The 20,289-nt window shown below is 46.7% G+C and overlaps 1 protein-coding gene across 1 annotated transcript in view; it reads left to right on the top strand.

The window, feature by feature from the left end:
* Positions 1-9,131: 9,131 nt before the first annotated feature.
* NT5C2 (5'-nucleotidase, cytosolic II) overlaps positions 9,132-20,289 on the top strand; it is a 108,690-nt gene continuing 97,532 nt past the window's right edge. The window contains exon 1 of the mRNA XM_062214995.1: positions 9,132-9,205. The gene's annotated coding sequence lies outside the window, so the exon portion shown is untranslated. The remainder of the gene's footprint in view (positions 9,206-20,289) is intronic.

The following is a 20,289-nucleotide window of genomic DNA, read 5'->3' on the forward strand; positions in this document are numbered from 1 at the left end:
GAGACAGATCTTCCATTTGTTGATTCACTCGCAAATGCCCACAACAGCCAGGGCTGGGCCAGGCTGAAGCCAAGGAGCCCAGAACTCTAATGGTGTCTCCCAGATGGGTGACAGGGACCCAAGCACTTGAGCCATCACCTGCTGCCTCCCAGGATGCATTCACAGGAAGCTGGATTGGAAGTGGAATAGCCAAGTGGCAGCTTAACCTGCTGCACCACAATGCCTACCCTATTTTTACCATTTTAAAGTGTACTGTCCCTGGTATTATATTTGCAGTGTTGTGCAACTATCACCACCATTTCCAAAAGATTTTCATCACACCAAACAGAAACTGCATAACCATTAAACATTAACTCTCTATTCCCCTCTACTCTTAGCCTTTGGTAGCCTTTAATCTAGTTTCCATCTATGAGTTTGCCCATTCTAGATATTTCAAAAAGGAGAATCATGTGATATTTGTCCTTTTGTGTATAGTTTATTTCACTTGGTCTAATTTTTTTTTAAGATTTATTTATTTATTTGAAAGTCAGAGTCACACAGAGAGAGAAGGAGAGGCAAAAAGAGAGAGAGAGAGGTCTTCTATCCACTGGTTCACTCCCCAATTGGCTGCAATGGCTGGAGCTGTGGCGATCACAAGCCAAGAGCCCAGAGCTTCTTCCAGGTCTCCCACATGGGTGCAGGGTCCAAGGACTTGGGCCATCTTCTACTGCTTTCCCAGGCAATAGCAAAGAGTTGGATTGGAAGTGGAGCAGCCGGGACTCGAAGCAGTGCCTAAATGGGATGCCGGCACTGCAGGCGGCGGCTTTACCCGCTATGCCACAGTGCTGGCCCCTTGGCCTAATGTTTTCAAGGTTCATCCATGTTGTAGCATGTGTCAGAACTTCCCTCCTTTTTTTTTTTTTAAGTATTTATTTATTTGAAAGAGTTACTTAGAGAGATGGAGAGAGAGAGGCCTTCCTTCCGCTGGTTCACTCCCCAGATGGCTGCAATGGCTAGGGCTGAGGCAGGCCAAAGCCAGGAGCCAGGAGCTTCATCTGGGTCTCCCACATGGGGCCATCTTCTGCTGCTTTCCCAGGTCATTAGCAGAAAGATGGATTGGAAGTGGAAAAGCCAGGACTTGAACCAGTGCCCATATAGGATGCTGGCATTGGACGTGACAGCTTTACCTCCTATACCACAATGCTGGCAAGAACCTGCCTCCTTTTAATGGCTGAATAATAGTCTAGTGTACAAATACATCATGTTTTGTTTATAGATTCATGTATTGATGGACACCTGGATTGTTTCTATCTTTTTTTAAAGCTTTTTAAAAATTTATATAAGATGAACAAACTTCATGTATTTCACATATACAGATTTAAAAGCATAATGATATCTCCCACGCACCCTCCCTCTCACCCATGCTTCCACTCTTCCTCTTCTTTACTTATTTTTTCTTTTAATTTTTACAATGACATACTTTCAGTTTATTTTATAATCAAAAGCTAAACTTTCCACTGAATAAAGAATTCAGTAAGTGGTAAGTGAAAAAACATTGATCTTCAATGGTATAGACAAGGGCTATAAACGATAATCAAATCTCAAAATGCTAATTTTTCTCAAATACATTGCATTTTTAAAAATATTTATTTATTTATTTGAAAAGCAGAGTTATAGAGGCAGAGAGAGAGGTCTTCCATCCGCTGGTTCATTCCCCAAATGGTCACAACAGCCGGAGCTGGGCCAATTCAAAGCCAGGAGCCAGGAGCCAGGAGCTTCTTCTGGGTCTCCCACATGGGTACAGGGGCCCAAGGACTTGGGCCATCTTCTGTTGCTTTCCCAGGCCACAGCAGAGAGCTGGATCTAAGTGGAGCAGCTGGGATTTCAACCAGTGGCCATATGGGATGCTGGCACTGCAAGCCACTGCTTTACCTGCTATGCCATGGTGCCGGCCCCATACATTGCATTTTTTTCTACTCTGTGTATTAGTTACCACAAATCACAGAAAACATAATATTTGTCTTTTTGGAACTGGCTTATATCAGTAAGCATAATGGTTTCCACTTGCATCCATTTTGTTGCAAAAGACAGGATTTCATCCTTTTTTATGGCTGAGTAGTATTCCATGGTGTATATATACCAACTTTTTCTTTATGCAGTCATCATTTGGTGGACATCCGGGTTAATTCCATGTCTTTGCTATTGTGAATTGAGCTGCAGTGAACATGAGGGCGCATCATATGCTGATTTCATTTGGTTTGGGTTAATTCCCAGGAGTGGGATGGCTGGGTCATAAGGTAGATGTATTTTCAGATTTGTGAGGAATTGCATACCGTCTTCCATTTTGTTTCCACCTTTTAGCTGCTATGGGTAATGCTGGCATGAATATTGGTGTGTAAGTAGCTACTGGAATCCCTGTTTCCACATCTTTTGCATATCTGCCCAGGAGTAGAACTGCTGGCCCGTGTAGTTATTCTGCTTAACTGGAACCACCAGCATGTTTTGCACAGAGGCTTGCAGCATTCTACATTCCCCCAGCAAAGCATCAGGGTTAATTTCTCCACATCCTCACTGACTCTGGTTCTTTTCCATTCTTATGATTATAGCCACAGGTCTGAAGCAGTGTCCCTGTGCTCACGAATCTGACTTTCCTATCTCCTCAGGAATACGTCTCCCTGGAACTCTAAAGCTCTTTGGGGTGGCCCATCCCTGCCTTCATGTTTATCCAAACCCCTGGCTTGCTGAAGAGGTGCTCAGCAACTCTGGGACCGTGTCTCCCACCTTGTATAAATACGATTGTGTTCATGGTCGTCTGTCTCACATTGTCGACACCCCATGGAAGTTTCCAGGAGGTACCTCAGGGATCTTCCTGCTTGATTCAACTGAATTAACTTTCATGACCTTCCAGACCATTTGCTGGTTACATCTGGGCTGTGAGCCTGAGCCCTGCCACTCCTCTGCTTTACGTCATCAGTCCCTGCATTGCACTGAAGGTGGGGCTCCAGGTCACTGACACAGACACAGTGCCAGGCCAGGTCAGGCCTGGACTCCCTCCACGACCATCTTCTGTCACTTTCAGCCCTTCTCTCCAGGCTTCTAATGATTTCTCAGATGCACAGGCTCATCCTTTCTTAGGGCCTTTCTTTCTTTCTTTTTTTGACAGGCAGAGTTAGACAGTGAGAGAGAGAGACAGAGAGAAAGGTCTTCCTTCCGTTGGTTCACCCCCCCAAATGGCCATTATGGCCTGAGCACTGTGCCAATCCGAAGCCAGGCCAGGTGCTTCTCCTGGTCTCCCATGTGGGTGCAGGGCCCAAGCACCTGGGCCATCCTCCACTGCCTTCCCAGGCCACAGCAGAGAGCTGGACTGGAAGAGGGGCAACCGGGACAGAATCCGGTGCCCCGACCGGAACTAGAACCCTGGGTGCTGGTGCCGCAGGCGGAGGATTAGCCAAGTGAGCCACAGTACCAGCCAGTAAATAAATATTTTAAAAATTATTTATTTTAAAGGCAGAATAACAGAGAGAAAGAGACATAGACAGAGATTCTTCATGCACTGTTTCACTCTCCAAATGCCTGCAATAGCCAGGGCTGGGCCAAGCCAAAGTCAGGAGCTAAAATTTCATCCAGGTCTCCCATAGGGGTAGCAGGGGCCTAAGCACCTGGGCCATCATCTGCTGCCTCCCAGAAGATGGTATCCATTAGCAAGAAGCTAGATAGGAAGCGGAGGAGCCAGGACTTGAACTGGCACTCATATATGGGATGTTGGAATCCCAAGTGGCAGCTTAATCTGTTGTGCCACAATGCCCATTGCCCTAGTATGCATTTAAAAAACTGTTAGGTGTGGAGAGACTGACTGCAACAATGGAGCTGGGCCAGGCTAAAGCCAGGAGCCTGAACTCAATCCAGGTCTCCCCTGTGGGTGGCAGGAACCTAAGTACTTAAGCTATCACCTGCAGCCTCCCAGGGTGTGCATTAGCAGGAAGCTGGCATTAGAAATAGAGCTAGGACTTGAACCCAGACCCTCCAGTATGCGATGCAGGTGTCCCAAACAACATCTTAATCACTGCCCCCTAGTGTGTATTTTGTTTTCCCTCATAGTATTGTTTTACTTTTCCTGTATACCACTAATCAAAATTGTAGTAAAATAAGTATTAGTATATTTAACTTTAATTTACATACATTGTATTTGAAAGGCAGAGAGATAGATCTTCCATCCACTGGTTTATTCCCCCAAAATGCTTGTAATAACAAGGCCTGGAGCTCCATCCAGGTCTCCCATATGGATATAGGAACCCAAATATTTGAACAATCATGTGCTGCCTCCAGGATGCACATTAAATGGCAGGAAGCTGGATCAGAAGTGGAGGGGCTGGGGGCTGGCATTGTGGCACAGAGAGTTAAGCTGCCACCAACATAATGGCATCTCATATGACACTGGTTTGAGCTCCTGCTGCTCCAGTTCCCATTCAGCTCTTATGTTATTGTGCCTGGGAAAGCACGGGAAGATGGCCTGCACGCCAGGGCCCCAGCACCCACACAGGAGACCCTGATGAAGTGTCTGGCTCCTGGCTTTGGATTGGTCCAGCTCCAGTCGTTGCAGCCATTTGGGGAGTGAACCAGTCTCCCTCTACCTCTCCCTCTCCCCTCCTCCACCTCCACCTTCACCTCCTCCTCTCCCTCTCCTTGTAACTCTGCCTTTAAGATAAATAAATATATATTTTTTAAAAAAAGGTCAAAGATCCAGGACTCAAACTGGGTACTCTGAAATGGGATGAAAGTGTTTGAAGCACTGACTTAACCACTGCATCAAAAGTCCACCCTCATTTTAAGTAATTTTAGATTTACAGAAGGCTTACAAAAATGTAGAGTTTCAGCATACTCTATCCAGCTTCGTCTAATGTCAGCAGCTTATATAACCCATGGCTCAGTGGTCAAATCTAAGACATGGGCTGGCGCCATGGCTCAATAGGCTAATCCTCCGCCTGTGGCGCCAGCACACTGGGTTCTAGTCCCGGTTGGGGCGCCGGATTCTGTCCCGGTTGCTCCTCTTCCAGTCCAGCTCTCTGCTGTGGCCCGGGAGTGCAGTGGAGGATGGCCCAAGTCCTTGGGCCCTGCACCTGCATGGGAGACCAGGAGGAAGCATCTGGCTCCTGGCCTCGGATCAGCGCAGTGCACCGGCCACAGCGCACCGGCCGTAGCGGCCATTTCGGGGGTGAACCAACGGAAAAAGGAAGACCTTTCTCTCTGTCTCTCTCTCTCTCACTGTCCACTCTGCCTGTCAAAACAAAACAAAACAAACTAAGACATGAATATTGGTAAATACAAATTTTATTCCAACTAAACTAGTTTTTCCACTACTGCTCTTTTTCTGTTCCAGGATCCCATCTGAGACATCACATTGCATTTCAGTGTAAGGTCTTCTCAGTTTCCTCCTTTTGATCTTTCCTTGACTATTATAATCTTGACACTTTTCATTGAAGAGTACAGGTCAAGGGGCCAGTGCTGCCGTTACCTGCAGTGCCAGCATCCCATGTGGGTGTTGGTTTGTGTCCCAGCTACTCAACTTCCGATTCAGTTTCCTGCTAATGTGCCTGGGAAAAGCAGCGAAAAATGGCCCAAGTGTTTGGGCCCCTGCCACACATGTGGGAGACCCAGGTGAAGCTTCTGGCTCCTGGTTTTGGCTTGGCCCAGCCATCTTGGGAGTGAACCAGTGGATGGAAGACCTCTTTTCCTCTGTCTTTCCTTCTCTCTCTGTAAATGCATTTCAGATAAATAAATGAATCATTAAAAAAAATAAGTACGGTCAAATATTTTTTTTTTTTTTGACAGGCAGAGTGGACAGTGAGAGAGAGACAGAGAGAAAGGTCTTCCTTTTGCCGTTGGTTCACTCTCCAATGGCCGCCGCGGTAGGCGCGCTGCGGCCGGCGCACCGCGCTGTTCCAATGGCAGGAGCCAGGTGCTTCTCCTGGTCTCCCATGGGGTGCAGGGCCCAAGCACTTGGGCCATCCTCCACTGCCTTTCCGGGCCACAGCAGAGAGCTGGCCTGGAAGAGGGGCAACCAGGATAGAATCCGGCGCCCCGACCGGGACTAGAACCTGGTGTGCCGGCGCTGCAAGGCGGAGGATTAGCCTACTGAGCCGCAGCGCCGGCTCGGTCAAATATTTTGTAGAATATTTCTCAATTTGGGTTTGTTTGAGTTTTTTTCATTGTTATAGTAAAGTTTTGCCTTTGGGGTAAATTTTTTAAAGAATTTGTTTCTTGAAAGAGAAAGGGAGAGAGAGAGAGGAGAGAGGGAGGAGAGATCTTCCATCCATTGGTTCATTCCCCAAAGGGATTCAATAGCTGGATCATGAATGGAGTAGCTGGAATTTGAACCAGCACTCTGATATGGATCACTTCCAGCCCTGGAAGTTTAAGTACACATACATATATATTCACTTATGTATAGTTACTAAATATGTTATTCTGCAACTTGATGTTTTCATTAAAAATATGACTTTGAGATATGTCTGTTTTGATACATTTAGATCAAGATCAGTTTTTAAAAATTCTCTTTAGAATTCTATCATGAGTATTCTACATTTTATTTAGCCATTCCTCTGTTTATGGGCATTTAGGTTGATTCTGACATTTTATTAAAAGCAATATCCCAATTATCCGTGCCCTGATCGCCATAAACACATTGAGGTGTGGGAGATGAGTGGATGTGGCATTGCTGAGATGGAGTGTTAACAGATGTTACCCAGTTGCCCTGTGAAGTAGCTGTGCCAGTTTGCATCCTTTGATATCATGAAGCTTGTAAATTGTTCCTGGTTTTATTTTTCATTGCTTGGTTGCTGGTGAGGCTGGGCATCTTTTTGTGTTTATCAGCAGTTTGTATGTCCTTTTCTGTGAACTGCCTATTTAACATTCTTTGTCAATTTTTCCAGTGGATCATTGTTTTCAAAAATTGGGGGAGGGCAGCGTCGTGGGGCAGAGGGTTAAGGCGCTGCCTGCAATGCAGGCATTCCATATGAGTGGTCTGGGTCCTGGCTGCTCCTCTTCTGATCCAGCTCTCTGCTAATGCACCCGGGGAAGCAGCAGACAATGGCCCAAGTGCTTGGATCTCTGCTGCCCATATGGGAGACCTGGATGGTGTTCCTGGCTCCTGGCTTCAGCCTGACTTAACCCTGGCTGTTGCAAACATTGGGAAGTGAACCAGAGGACAGAAGATCTCGCTTTCTCTGTGTCTCTACCTTGCTCTGTAACTGCCTTTCCAATAAATAAATAAATGCTTTTAAAAATTGATTTGTTAAAAGCCCTTTGTAGTTCCAGATACAGTTGCTTTGTGTCCTTTATATATTACAATTGTTTTCTGTGTTGTTTATCTTCTAAATTTATTTCCAGTTTTTCAAGTTATTCTCTCTGATTTTTAAAATTATTTTTCCTGATTTACTTGTCCAAACTACTTGATTATACAACATAAACCATGTAAGAGATTAAAGGAAAAATGGAAAGAAGAAACTACACCAATTCTTATCCCTGAGAGAAAAATCACTATCAGTATTTTCAATTAGGTATTTCCTTCTGGTCTTTTCTATGTACACACATTCTCCTTACAGTTGCAGTGGCATTGTGTGTATTGTTTTTCACTCTGAACTATGCTCTTTAAACACAAGCACTGGTCTTTTCCCAGATGTACTTGGCTTAAAGGTAGTATTAAGCTAACTTCTTCTTCTATTTTTTTTTAAGCTAACTTCTAACTTCTACTCTGTTTCCCCACACATTCTGAAAAATCTACTAGGTGAGATGCCTGAGGCTATCCTCAGGTGACCTGAACTGAGAGAGAGGGTAAAAATGCTTGGCACTTCCTAAAGCGCCCTGAGGCTCCCTTGACCTGCGAGCTCAATGTGAGTCAACAGCGTGGGTGCCAGGAGCTGCACTGTGTGAACGCAAGGCTGTAGTTCTACAACAGGAAGCTCGGGCCCTGCTCTGCTCCGATGGCACCACACACATTTGGCTCAGGCTCAGGTGCAGGAGGAGAAAAACTGGGGCAAAGGAGGAACAATGGGAGGAGCGGGAGACAAGATCTCAAGTGAGAAGACCTTGGGCAGGCCTGACAGAAGTATCTGAAAAAGCACATCCCAGAGAGAACAGACTGATCTGTTCTCTGAAGCACCGAGGGGTCGTCGCGGGCCCTGGGGTGGACCCTCAGAAACAGAAGCCTCAGAGCTGCCCCCGCCAAGGAAGGCAGCGCTCTGGAGACAGCGAGCTTGGGGACCAGCAGCGCCAGCATCCCATATGGACGCCAGTTCAAGTCCCGGCTACTCCACTTCGGATCCCGCTCCCTGCTAACGCATGCTTGGGCCCCTGGACCACATGGGAGACCCGGGAGCTCCTGGCTCCTGCCTTTGGTCTGGCCCAGCCCTGGCTGTTGCCGCCATCTGGGGAGTGAACCAGCGGATGGAAGAGCTCTCTCTCTCTCTCTCTCTCTCTGTAACTCTGCCTTTCAAATAAAAATAAAAATAAATTTTTTTTTAAAAATAGCTTTCTGTCAGGAGTCTTCTTGCCCATGAGAGCTGTTGGTGATGGTGGGGTGTCTGGTGTGCTTGCTCACTGTGTGCCAAGACGCGCAGTCAACAACCTTTGCGGCAGGGACCGTTGGGGTAGAGTGAAGTCAGGTATCTCGCCGAGGTAGCACAATTTTTAGGTGATGGAACTGACAAACTCCAGAGGCGCTGCTTTTGGTCACCAAAGGGATTCAGGCGTAGGGCAGGGGTCACCGCCAAAGGGGCCTTGGGTTCACTTGACTAGCAGATTCCGTGATTCTGAGACGTGCCCTCCCTCTGTCGGCAAAGCCTCGTGGGAGAGGGCAGCCCGGGCTTCGCGGAAGGGCGCGGGCACCATGACAAGGGAAGGAACCTAAGGCCTGAACGTCACCCCACATCTCCGCACCAACCGGTGTGCGGTCGTTTGGTGATCGCTGGCCTGGCTCTCCGCCGCAATCCCGCAGCCGCGCCAGGGAGCGCCGCCGCCGCCGCCGAATTCTGCGTCGGCGCCGGGGGACGGAACAGCGCGCCGGTCCCTGGCCGGGCGCGAGCTGGGGGCGGCGCGGGGCGGCGCTGGGCGGCGCGGGGCGGCGCTGGGCGGCGCGGGGCGGCGCTGGGCGGCAGGGGCGGGGAGGGCGCGCGCGCGCCCCGGCGGCTGCGGCAGTTGCGCGCTGGGATTGCAGCCGAGCGGCGGGCCGGTGAGTGCGGCGGGCCTGGAGGACGGGAGGGGTGGGAGCGGGCGGACGAGGCGGGGGGCGCGGTCGAGCGTGCGCCCCCGGGGCCGGGCCTGCTGGGCTCTCCCGGCGCTGAGCCCCTCAGGCCTCTCCTCAGGCCGACACCTCGCCCTGGCGACCCTGTACCCCACGTCCACACACACACACACACCCGAGCCCTGGTCGACCCCGGCCCACGGCAGCCCCTTCCTCGCGCCGCGGCGACGCCCCCGGCCCACGTCACCCTCGCGCCATTGTCTCCGCGCCGTGGGCTCGCGGGGACCCCGCCTCAGCCCGGCTCGCGGCGTCCCGTCCCCGGCGGCAGCTTCCGTCCCGCTGGGTAGGCGGACACCGCTTGACGGAGTGGTGCTGGTCTTTCCTCCGGCCTCCCGCCCGGAGACCCTCCTCGCGTTCCGGGCGGACCCCCGGGGAAGCCGCGGGCGCCGGGCTGGCCGCGTTCAGGCGAGGCGGCGAGAAAGTGCCAGGCTGCCGGCCGCACGCCAGCGCCGGGGTGTGCAGCACTTCCTGGAAAGCTCCCTCCGAACTGCAAACGGCCGCGGGACGACGCGCGGGCTCGGCCGGCCGGCCGCGGGCGGGCTCCGGCGTCTGGGGCCCTTCTGCCCCTTGCCTGTCCGCCGGGCCCTGGAGCCGGGGAGGGAGAGCGAGGCCTGGCGGAGAGATGACGTCGTGGGGTGTGAGGCTGGCAGGCCACGGCTTGGGAGAGCAGTGTAGAGCTTGGTGCCTGGCTTGGGCTCCCTTGCTTGCAGCTTGAGGGCCGTTGTTTGAAGGCTGTGTGTGCGCGCAAAGTGTCTCTTGCCCCGGGTGCAGCAGGTTCTTGCTTGATGGTGTCGACAGACTACTGATTTTGCTCCTGAAGGCAACTGATACAAACTCAGCTGAGTGTAATGTGAAAGGAAGAGTGTGGAAACCGTGCCATTTACCATGGAAACTTAATGTGATTGAGTATAGGGAAGGCTTCGGTCCGACCTTTTAAATATTTACCACGTCCCTTTTCAACAGTGGTTAGAATTTATCCAGATGAAGGCATCCAGACTGAAAAGATTAAGTCCAGGAAAGACACCGCTAGTTAGTATAGTAGTTAAAATCAGAATTCCACATGCTGGGTTGATGCTAGTACACATGGCTTGTTTCGGAAATGTATTTCCATTGCAATATAAATCGGCGACGGTTCAGCGACATAGGCTGCTGCATCACTTTTATTCATCTACAATTTAGGTTTTAGAACTTACTCAGCTTGGCGAAGTAGGTTAAACCTCCGCCAGCTGCGCAGGCATCCCATATGGGCAGCCGGTTCCGGTCCCGGCTGCTCCTCTTTTGATCCAGCTCCTTGCTGATGGCCTGGCTCCTGGCTCCTGGCCTTGAATGGGCCCAGCTCTGGCCGTGGCAGCCATTTGGGGGAGTGAACCAGCGGATGGAAGACCATTCTCTCTCTCCCTCCCTCCTTCTCTCTGTCTGTAAGTCTGCCTCTCAAATAAATAAATAAATCTGTTAAAAAAAAAAAAAAAAACTTGCTATTTAGGCCGGCGCCCTGGCTTAACAGGCTAATCCTCCGCCTTGCGGCACCAGCACACCAGATTCTAGTCCCGGTCGGGGCGCCGGATTCTATCCCGGTTGCCCCTCTTCCAGGCCAGCTCTCTGCTATGGCCCGGGAAGGCAGTGGAGGATGGCTCAAGTGCTTGGGCCCTGCACCCGCATGGAGACCAGGAGAAGCACCTGGCTCCTGGCTTCGGATCAGCGAGATGCGCCGGCCGCAGCGGCCATTGGAGGGTGAACCAACGGCAAAAAGGAAGACCTTTCTCTCTGTCTCTCTCTCTCTCACTATCCACTCTGCCTGTCAAAAAAATAAATAAATAAATTTTTTTTTAAATTTAAAAAAATAGTAGCATAAAAAAAAAACCTTGCTATCAACTCATCTGTGAAGTACAATGGCTGAAGGAGATGTTTCTGTAAGATTTTATTCAGTTCTAAGATTTGATGCCATTATATGAGAATTTAAACTACAAAATTTCCAGATGTTTATAATCATAGGAAAATTTATATGATACCTGGCTACCTTAGTAGAATATTTCAGACCTTCCTAAAGAAAGCCAAATTAGAGGGGAATTTTAAGAGGAGGGGGGTGTTCACTAATTTGCCTGTAGGTGATTTCTCCTGTTTTATGGAACAAAGAGAACTATTCAAAACCTGTTTTAAGATGAAGTCTTTGGGCCGGCACCGCGGCTCACTAGGCTAATCCTCCACCTGTGGTGCCAGCACTAGTTCTAGTCCCTGTTGGGGCACCGGCTCTGTCACGGTTGCTCCTCTTCCAGTCCAGCTCTCTGCTGTGGCCCAGGAAGGCAGTGGAGGATCACCCAAGTGCTTGGGCCCCTGCCACCCACTTGGGAGACCAGGTTGGAGTTCCTGGCTTCAGCTTGGCACAGCCCCAGCTGTTGGGAAGTGAACCAGCAGATGCAGCAGATGGAAGATCTCCCTCTCTCTCAGTGTCACTCTGTCTTTGAAATAAAAAAAATGAAAGTTAATAAAAGTCTTTATAGCCTAACTCTTACCAAAACCTTCATTTAGTGAAAAAGCAACAAAACAAAACCCAACAACTTTAATATGTTAAAATTTTTATGTAAACAAGGGTTCTTAGTTATAAGATGTTTAACTTTGCATTTCCATTACTGTGATGCCCACCTGTCTAGAGGATGAGTTCATGTACTTTTCACACAGTCACTAACAGTGCCTGAAACACAGGCTCTTAGTAAATTTTTGTTAAATGATGTATTATTTTGAGATGTTTAGATACTGTGTGCTAACAGAAAATGTTAAATATCACAAGGCATATGTTGAATGACGTGTGAACAGTACAGGCAGTCCGTACTTTCAGCCAGGAGACTGCATTACACCTATTTAATGGCCTGGATTTTGTAGTCTGGGTTTGAAATTTGGCCTGCTCCACTTGCCGTCCTTGTGGCATTGGAGAACTTAACCTTAGCCTTAGTTTTTCTTGTTCTGAAAAAGGAAAAATTATAAAAATTTCATAGGAATATGTAGATTAAGAATAATTTCATTGATATGATACTGATACACATTAACTTTTCTATAATAGATATTTTTTGCTTCAGAGTAAAATATTTTAGATTGGTGGCATTGGAGAAAACCATTGTAGAGAAGTTGACACTTCAGAATAGGGGTATATTGAGGGTATAATGAGTGCCTTGCTCTCACTAGAAAAGGTTTAGGAAAACTGTATGAGTTAAAGCTGAAAAGAGAAATGCTGGCAAACTGTTTACAAGGTATGCTGCATTGATTCCTTATAGATAGAGTAGATGAATGAAGTGAGATAACTTTTTTTTTTTTTTTTTTTTGACAGGCAGTGGACAGTGAGAGAGAGAGACAGAAAGGTCTTCCTTTTGCCGTTGGTTCACCCTCCAATGGCCGCCGCGGCTGGCATGCTGCGGCTGGCGCACCGCGCTGATCCGATGGCAGGAGCCAGATGCTTCTCCTGGTCTCCCATGGGGTGCAGGGTCCAAGCACTTGAGCCACCCTCCACTGCACTCCCTGGCCACAGCAGAGAGCTGGCCTGGAAGAGGGGCAACCGGGACAGAATCCGGTGCCCCAACCAGGACTAGAATCCGGTGTGCCGGTGCCACAAGGCGGAGGATTAGCCTAGTGAGCCGCTGCGCTGGCCGTGAGATAACGTTTTATAAGTGGTTATTGTCTTTTGTTTGTTTTTTAAGTTCAGATGTGAAAAGTTATTTGCCTTTCGGAAGTTGGTAACAAATTTTTACAGCATGCTAAGGCCCTTATCTCTTGACCCACTAAGTCTTGTCTGGCTTTAAAAAAGATTGAGGGAGTGCCGGAGGACTGTGGCATAGCAGGTAAAGCTACCGCCGGCCTGCATTGCCAGCATCCCACATTGGCGCGGGTTGGAGTCCCAGCTGCTCTACTTCTGATCCAGCTGTGTGCTATGGCCTGGGAAAGCAGTGGAAGATGGCCCAAGTCCTTGGGCCCCTGCACCCACTTGAGAGACCTGGAAAAAGCTTCAGGCTCCTGGTTTTGGATAGGCTCAGCTCCAGCCATTGTGGCCATTTGGGGAGTGAACCAGAGGATGGAAGACGGACTCTTCCCTCCTCCTCCCCCTCCTTCTCTGTAACTGCCTTTCAAATTAAAAAAAAAAAAAAAAAAGATTGAGGTAGCATAGAGGGTGAAGCTGAGGCCTGTGGTGCCAGCAACTCATATGGGCACTGGTTTGAGTCCCAGCGGCCCCACTATGATCCAGCTCCCTGCTAATGCGCCTGGGAAAGTAATGGAAGATGGCCCAAGTCCTTTGGCCCTTGGGCCCATGTGGGAGACCTAGAAGTTGTTCCTGGCTTTGGATCTACCCAAAGTTCTCTCGCTCTAACTCTGCCTTACAAATAAAAAAATATGTAAAGTCTTTTAAAATTAGAGCTCGGATATGGTGATTTACTCTCCAAATGCCTGTGATGGCTAGGGTTAGATGGGAGTCAGAGTTGGCAGCTGGGGTATCCAGGTCTCCTTACATGGGTATCAGGGACTCAACTACGTGAGCCATCACCTTCCGTGTCCCACCATCCGCACTGGGGGGAAGCCTGAATCAGGAGCTGGGAACCAAATCCAGGCTTTCAGACATGGCATTTGAGTGTCTTAACTGCCAGACCAAATGCCTCTTCTGTATATGACTTTTTACTAATTGAAATTTGTGTACCCTAATAATTGGTTGTCAAAGTTTTTTTCTTTTCTTTTTTTTTTTTTTTTAAAGATGTATTCAGTCATTTGAAAGTCAGAGTCACAAAGAGAGAGATCATCCACTCCCTGGTTCACTCCCCAAATGGCTGCAATGGTCAGGGCAGGGCCAGGCCGGAGCCAGGAGCCAGGAGCCTCCTTCAGGTCTCCAGTGTAGGTACAGGGGCCCATGGACCTGGGCCATCCTCCGATGCTTTCCCAGGTACACTGGCAGGGAGCTGGATTGGAAGTGGAGCACCAGGACCCAAACCTGAGTCCACATGGGATACCAGCATTGCAGGTGGCAGCTTTTACCCACTGCACCACAGTGCTGGCCCCAATCTGTGGATTTTTAAATTTCCTTTTCCTTAATTACTAATGAGGTTGAGCTTTTTTACATTCATTTATTGGTTGTTTAGATTTCCTTTTTTGTAAATTGTTTATTTATATACTTCATTTTTATTTGGCTTGTTTGCTTTTTGATTGTTGATTTGTGGTTCTCTTTATACTTTATACTAATCCTCTGTTGTGGTGGTATAATATCTCCTCAGTGTGTGGTTTCTCCTTACCTTCTGTTTATCAGTGTTATGTTTTTATTCCATCTTTTTGTTTGAAAAAAATTTAATTCTACAGAAAAATGCAATTAGTTATAAATGCTCTTCTTATACTTTTAACTTAAATTCACCAGTTGTTAATATTTTGCCATTTTAGTTTGTTTTTATATATATATATGTTTTTTCTGGAACCATTTGACATTGTGGGGGCCAGCACTGTGGCATAGCGGGTAAAGCCACTGCTTGCAATGTTGGCATCCCATATGGGCATATTCAAGTCCTGGCTGCTCCACTTCTAATCCAGCTCTCTGCTGTGGCCTGGGAAAGCAGTAGAAGATGGCCCAAGTGCTTGGGACCCTGCACCTATGTGGGAGACCCTGAAGAAGCTCCTGGCTTCAGATCTGCCCAGCTCCAGCTGTTGTGGCCATTTGGGGGATGAACCAACAGATGAAGACTTCTCTGTCTCTGTCTCTGTCTCTCTTTCTTTCTTTGTGTGTGTCTCTCTCTCTTCCTTCCCCTCCCTCCCTCCCTCCCTCCCTCTGCCTTTCTGTAACTCTCTGCCTTTCAGATAAATAAATAAATCTTAAAAAAAAAAAAAAAAAAAAAAAGACATTGTGGCACAGCTGGTTAAGCCACCGTTTGGGATGCTCACTGAGTGCCTCGTTCAAGTGCTGGCTTCTCCCACACTTCTGATCTAGAGTCCTCCTTAAAGTGCCTGGGAGGCCCACGTACTTGGGTACCTACATGGGTGACCTGGCTGAAGCTACTGGTACTTCAAGTGCCAGTTTAACCCGCTAAGCCACAATGCTTGCCCCTTCCTTTATGCTTTTGAAAGAACTCAGTTAATTTTAATGATATTTTGAAGAAATGGTCCAATCTTTTAAAATGTTTTATGTGCTTTCCTTTTTTGTGTGTCAACTGTTACTGTTTAAGATCTTAGTTATTCAGAACATTCAGTAAGAAGCAGTCTTATTATTCTGATGTAGAACAGATACATAGCAGGTAATGGATATATAAAGGTAATGGAATTCTGGTAGTAGTAGCAATAGAATGTTGAGAAGAATATAATAAAATTTAGTTCTTTTTTGTTTATTTTTAAAATTTTAGGAACAGATGAAATAAATTTGTGTTTTCCAACTGAAGTTTCAGACTACAGATAGGAGCATGTTACTGATTGACTAAGAAAAATTGTCAAAGTAGACAGGTACTGCTTCTCCCACTTGACAATATCTCTTTGCTTTCTTCCTAGACACAAGAGAACAAGGAACCTTTTGTTCCAAGGCCTGATGTTGAAAAGCTAGCAAAATATTATTGAGTTAATCAAGCCAAGAATTTTAGGCATTTGTGAGCCAGTAGTAAGATTTCACAAAGATTCATTTAGAGCATTAAAAGGAACTTGTGCAATGTTCTTGAATTTTCAAGCTTACATAGAAAGTAGCTTCTGAAAAACAAAGAGCTCAAAGTGTAGAGGTTTAGTCATTTGTTTATTTCTGTCCATATGTGTCAAATCTATGCAATTTGCTGGGGACGGAGCAGCTAATAGAACAGTCTTACATTTTGCATGGAGCTTTATAGGCAGGGACTGACTGACATGTAATATATCATATAAAACTGTCAAATATGTCTAGAAGTGTGAACAAAAAGGGAAAAAGCAGGGTGAGAGGATAACAAGTGAATGTATGGATAGGTAAGAGTAATTTCTTGTTGAATTTATTTTGAGCAACTGTGAGTGTTGTCCCTTGACAGGAATGTATAGAACTTGGGCAAATGATAAAGCAACTCTGACTGAAAAAGTAAGAAACTTGTTTCTCAAAACTCTTTAAAAATATGAAAGTTAGGCCAGCGCCGCGGCTCACTAGGCTAATCCTCCACCTTGCGGCGCCGGCACACCGGGTTCTAGTCCCGGTCGGGGCACCGATCCTGTCCCGGTTGCCCCTCTTCCAGGCCAGCTCTCTGCTGTGGCCAGGGAGTGCAGTGGAGGATGGCCCAAGTGCTTGGGCCCTGCACCCCATGGGAGACCAGGATTAGCACCTGGCTCCTGCCATCGGAACAGCGCGGTGCGCTGGCCGCAGCGCGCCTACCGCGGCGGCCATTGGAGGGTGAACCAACGGCAAAAGGAAGACCTTTCTCTCTGTCTCTCTCTCACTGTCCACTCTGCCTGTCAAAAAAAAAAAGAAAGTTAAAGAAACATTTAGCACAGTTTAAACATTGCACAGTTTTAAGGAGTCTTTATCCTTATGACATTCCTGCATCTAAAAAAGCTTTATATGTGTATTTCCTTTCACATACTACTTTTATGAGCATAGGTGGAAAGGGCATTTGTCCTATCTGTTCCTGGCTCCTCAATCCAGTGTCTTGCTAATGCAGACTGTGGGTGATTGGGTTCCTGCCACACACTTAGGGAGACTGGGATTTTGTTCCCAGTCCTTCCCCCCCCCTCCAGCTTTAAAAATTTATTTATTTATTTATTTGAAAGGCAGAGTTAAAGAGAGGCAGAGAGAGAAAGGTCTTCCATCCGCTGGTTCACTCCCCAGATGGCTGCAACAGCTGGAGCTGCGCTGATCTGCACTGATTAGGAGCCAGGAGCTTCCTCCCGGTCTCCCATGCAGCTGATGGGGCCCAGGGACTTGGCCATCTTCTACTGCTTTCCCAGGCCATAACATAGAGCTAGATTGGAAGTGGAGCAGCTGGGAATCAAACTGGTGCCCATATGGGATGCTGGCACTGCAGGTGGTGGCTTTACCCACTATGCCACAGCACTGCCCACCACCCCCCAGACCTGTGTTTTGGGCATTTGTGGAATGAACCAGTGAATGGGAGCTCTCACTCTCTAAAACAAAACAAAGGTCACAAAAGTACTTTAGAAGATATAATTTATTTCAAAATACTGTTCATGGGGTGGGTATTTGGTTCAGTGGTTATTCCTTGGGATGCTGACATCCCTTATCAGTGTCCCTGAGTTTGAGTCTAAGCTCCATCCCAATTCCAGCTTCTCGCTAATATGCATTCTGGGAGACAGCAGGTGTTGGCCCAAGTATTTGGGTCTTTGCTACCCTTGTGGGCATTGTGGTGATCGAGTTTGGCAGTCATTTGGGGAGTAAACCAGTGAGAGAGAACAGTCTTCCTCTCTTGTCTCTCTGCCTTTCAGATAAAAAAATTATGCTGTTCTTCGAATTATAGTTGACACAATTACAGATTGTTTCTGTGTGAAGAGTTAGCTGTTCAGGAGTGTTGAGAGACTGATTAAGATAAATTTGCATGTGACTTTCCTTATTTTTAAGAGTATGTATTTATAAGTAAGTTGGTTTATGGCTGTGTTAGAAAGGGAACCCTTAACCACAGTATATTGATAAAGCCAACTGGCTGTCCACTATACTTTGTCAGTTTTACTTGCTCATTTGTTATAGAGGGCTGTGTATAAAATGTGGCTACTTAGTATAATATGGGAAATACAAATGGAGGATATATCTTTTTTATTATTTTTTCTTTTTTTTTTTTTAAAGATTTATTTATTTGAAAGAGTTACAGAGAGAGAGAGAGCGCGCACGCGAGAGAGCTTCCATCCGCTGAGGGCGGGGGGGCGGCTTCCATCCGCTGGTTCACTCTGCAGCCTGCCTCAACGGCTGGAGTTGAGCCGATCTGAAGCCAGGAGCCAGGAGCTTCTTCCCGGTCTCCCACGCTGCTGCGGGGGCCCAAGCACTTGGGCCATCTTCTACTGCTTTCTCAGGCCATAGCAGAGAACTGGATCAGAAGTAGAGCAGCCGGGACTCAGGGACTCAAACCATCGTTGCCCATATGGGATGCCGGCGCTCCAGGCAATAGTGTCAACCCCGCTGTGCCACAGTGCTGGCCCTTTTTCTTTTCTTCTTCTTTTTTTTAAAGATTTTATTTTATTTACTTATTGGAAAGGCAGAGTTACAGAGAGGCAGAGGCAGAGAGAGAGAGAGAGGTCTTCTATCTGCTGGTTCACTCCCTGGATGGCTGCAGTGGGCAGAGATAATAAAACATTTTTATTTCAGACAAAAAGTAAATTCTAATGAAGTAGTAAAACACTGAGTATTCATATCTACTTATTACCATATTACTCTGTTACTCATGTTGACACACTTAATCTGTTGAAAAGTGGATATTTGATTTAAACTGTTACATGTTGAATCCTTTGCCTGATAGGCCTGTGCTACATATAGTTAAATTACTCTTGGCTTCTTTCCAAGTAAATTACTGATATGATACAAACACGTTTTAAATGGCTTTGTAAAAACCTTTAAACCTTTGCCAAAGTATGCTTCTGGCAGCATGGCATCTTGTCTTACTGCAGAGTTGTTACGAAAGTAAGTTCTGACTGCTATTTGTATAATTCTATCAGTGTTCAACATCATGTTGCATTTGAGTATGGGAGGGACAAAAGTTTCTTTGTCATTTAAAAATAGTGGTCTTACTACAAGTGACAGTCAGCATTTTGGGGCACACTTTTTCTAGGGGAAGAATGTTCACTGCAGATTGCTAACCACGCCTACCCTACAGTTTCAGTTACTCTGCTTCCTGTTTTTAGCAGTTGCTTAGAGCTGTGCTACCAGCTGGTTTCCATTCTTTGGGGGAGGGTGATGGTATTGGTGAAGGGAATTATGTATGTTTTGCCCATGAAATATTTTAAATGCTTGAGAATTCATTTAATTTGTTACTTTTCAGGAATAACAACTTCGCTGGCTTAATATTTTATATCATAAGAAAGAACTCTAGGTTTACCATCACTATATGAAAGGAACCAAATTTTGAGCTTTTTATTCAATATTAGTTGCTGCTGTACTTCACTGAAAAAAACTATTAAGGCTGGTACTAGAAATGAAATGAAATGAAATGTTTTCCTACTTATTGGAACTCACTCTCTTTTGTTGGCTAGATGATAAAGATTTATCATCTTTAACTTCATTGTAACTACAAAATATTGTAGTATCCCCTTAATCTGTGGAAATTATATTCTTTTTTATTTTTTAAAATTATTTATTTGACAGGCAGAGTTAGAGAAAGACAGAGAGAAGTCTTCCTTCCGTTGGTTTACCCACAAATGGCCCCTTTGGCCAGAGCTACGCTGATCCGAAGCCAGGAGCCAGGTGCTTCTTCCTGGTCTCCCACGCGGGTGCAGGCGCCCAAGCACTTGGGCTATCCTCCGCTGCCTTCCTGGGCCACAGCAGAGAGCTGGACTGGAAGAGGAGCAACTGGGACTAGAACTCGGTGCCCATATGGGATGCCGGTGCCGCAGGTGGAGGATTAACCAAATGAGCCACGGCGCCAGCCCCTGAAAATTATATTCTAACACTACTAGTGGATGCCTGAAACCTCAGAGAGCAACCAAACCCTACATGTACTATGTTTTCCCTTACATATGTACACAGATTTAATGTCTTTTCCGTCTTAAGTAAAAAGTCCAGTAGCTTTTGTAGTTTGAGGTGTGACAGCAAAACCAATGTGAATTTCTTTTTCTTACTTGTCAATTTCATAGATAGAATATTCATTCTTACTGTATATCTTAAGAAACTCAGCATAGGATATTTTTTCCTACAAAGTCTTTTCACCTTTTTACTTAAAGGAAGCACATTATAGCTTCCCTTTGGCATATCTGAATTACAGCCATATCTTAATTACTCTTACGTGTGTGTGTGTGTGTGTGTTTAAAGATTTATTTTATTTATAAGAAAGGCGGAGTTACAGAGATCTTCACATCTGCTGGTTCACTCTCCAATGGCCACATTGGAGAGACAGAGATCT

The sequence above is a fragment of the Lepus europaeus genome, chromosome 17 (assembly GCF_033115175.1).
Source record: "Lepus europaeus isolate LE1 chromosome 17, mLepTim1.pri, whole genome shotgun sequence".
Lineage (NCBI taxonomy): Eukaryota > Metazoa > Chordata > Mammalia > Lagomorpha > Leporidae > Lepus > Lepus europaeus.